We start from the raw sequence: 2,873 nt of genomic DNA, 5'->3' as shown, positions 1-2,873 counted from the left end.
GTATCGATTGAATGCATCATCGTTGATATGCATTGTCAATATTAAGATTATTTAATAGAAAATACTATATAGAAATTACTATATAGTACGCGTATCAAGTGCACGATGTAAACCAAGCCATAGATCTTATATTTAAGACCGCTTAAGTAAAGCGCGATTTATTAGACCCTACAAACACTTTAAAGCGCAGACCAATCATATATAGATCAATCATGACTTCTTTTTAAGCGCTACGAAACGTTTACAACGTCTAATGGTTTACACCCGTAATGTATTAAGATGAGAAGGGAGCGTCCTGATACCACGATACGATTGGACACCACCAATCGGTGCAAAGAATTATTTAGTGAATTACCAGGTCGAACAATTATTATAATCCGTGTCCAATCGTACCGTGATCAATTGGGTCCCACCCGTCGAAATCTAATCTTCAATCCGCAATTCTCAATCTCCAATGCATAATCTGATTCCAGCTTTACAGCATGCATAAACATGGGATGTTTATGTTAATGGCTCCTGCACACAGGACGCGGTAATGCTTGCGGCGAAAGTCCGCACGACAGCCAATCAATATGTTGTTTTTCCGTAAAAGCTAAAAGGTTATTACGGAAAGCAGAATGATTGATTGGTTGTCGCGCGGCAGGCATTACCGCGTTCTGTGTGCAGGAGCCATAAATCGAGTACGAGTTATAGCATGTTCGACTGGCTCTGAGTTAACCCACTCTGGGTTATTCAGCCTACGTTTATTGGTCGAACAAGTACTTATAAGCTTTATGATTGGTTAGTAGAGACTTATGACGTCATTAATCGCTCTCGGAGCGATTAACCCAGGGTCAGTCGAACACGCTATTAGTTCCACTAGGGTCGAAAAATGTAATAGGCACAACCATCTAGTATCTTCATGATTCAAGACAACTCAGTATTGCTTTCCAATGCTCGAATAGAGTTAGTTAAATCCACAATGCCAGGCAACAGGCAATAGGAATAGGCATTAACCAATAGGAATAGGGAATAGAAATAATTGACCAATCCAAATTCCTATTCCCTGTTCTTATTGTCTGTTGCCTGGCATTGTGCATAGAGCGTTAGAGTTAGCTAGAGTAGCATAGCGGATAACGTGAGCACCAGGTAATTGATTTTTAAAAAATGTTAGTTATTAAAAAGTTTAATCTCATATAGTATGTTTATATTGAACGTTTAATACACGTACCAATTAGTAATTTTATATTGAATTATTTTGATTTTGGCGATGTATATAAACAATGTTATATTGAAGTAGTGCAATATTGATTAGAAATACGTATCGTATTAAATGAATATATTGCATCGCCCAAATTAAAATAATTAGATATAAAGTTACTAATTGATACGCGTATTAAACGTTCGGTATAAACATACTATATGAGATTAAATTTATTAATAACTAACATTTTTTGAAAATCAATTACCTGATGCTCATGTTATCTGCTATGCTACTCTACCCAGATAGCACAAAATCTTCAGAGAATATTTTGGGATGATCTTAGGATGTATGAATGTCCTTAGAACGTCCTTAGAACGTCCTTTGAAGATTTGTGCTGTATAGGTAGCTAACTCTAAAAGCCCTTACACAATGCCAGGTTACAGGCAATAGAAATAGGCATTAGCCAGTAGGAACAGGGAATAGAAATAATTGACCAATCTGAATTCCTATTCTCTGTTCCTATTGCCTGTTGCTTGGCATTCTGCAAGGGCCTTTATTAATTCTACTCGAGCATCGAAACTACTGAGCTTGTCTTGAACTATGAAGATACTAGATGATTGTGACTATTACATTTTTCGACCCTAGTGGAACTAACTCGTACTCGATTTATACATAAACACCCATGGCTTTAGCCATAGGTGCGTTCGAAAACATCACCCATGTGTATTTTGTCACACTCAGATCGTTCGAAAACCCCTAGTGGGCACACTGCCCATGCGACCATGGCCGTTCGAAAACCGTACTCCGTGGACCACTCGTGTGACTTTTCTCCACTCTCTTTTGCGCGGTGTGAATCGGTGGAGATGGTGGAGAGTGCGCAAAGAGTGCAATACAGGGGTGCGTTCGAAAACACTGAAAGTCCACGACGGAAAATGGCTGTGGTGGATGGGCTTGGTGGGGTTAGTGGAGTTGGTATCGAGAGGAGTTTTCGAACAGCCATGGAAGAATGCTCAATGTGACATACTACATGTGTGTTGTGCCTACATATGTGTTGTACAAAATGGCTGATCGAAAGCGTATTTCGACATTAGCTATAATTGCTTCTCAGCAAAATAATAATAAATTAATAAATTTAGTAATTAATTAATTAATTAATTTAGTAATTATTAATTTATAATTTAGTTATCTGGAAAGTTAATTGGCTATATATTTCTCGGTCCGAGAACTCGGATCGATTTCTAGCATCGTGGGCACCAGGCCTAAGGAAATTTATAAACTTATTTATTACTCCTTACCTTTAACATCGTACATATAAACATTTCCCTTGTCATCCTTTTGTATATTTTTTTAAATATCCATGCATAAAATATGACGACCCGAGATTAAATTTTCCATTTTTTTTCACAAATTGTTACTGATTCGTGACTTTTAACGTGCCTCGTATCTCGTAAGAAAATTTCAGAACCTATAAAATACAAAAAGCTTAATAAGCTTTATTTATATTTAAAGACAATATTCTGACAATATACATCACTATAGAAATAAACCTAAACCTGGCTAACCTACACTGCTGTATTTAAATTTTTTATCTTACCGTGATGGCTAATGGTTGTACGAATGTTTCGAAGAACAAAAAACCATAAATAATTTAGTAATTTTATACTGTAATTTTATACTTGCGCACTCTCCA

Source organism: Odontomachus brunneus, unplaced genomic scaffold (assembly GCF_010583005.1).
Source record: "Odontomachus brunneus isolate Ranch 3 - 2012 unplaced genomic scaffold, Obru_v1 Obru_scaffold_172, whole genome shotgun sequence".
Classification (NCBI taxonomy): domain Eukaryota; kingdom Metazoa; phylum Arthropoda; class Insecta; order Hymenoptera; family Formicidae; genus Odontomachus; species Odontomachus brunneus.
Note: the sequence above shows the minus strand (reverse complement) of the source record.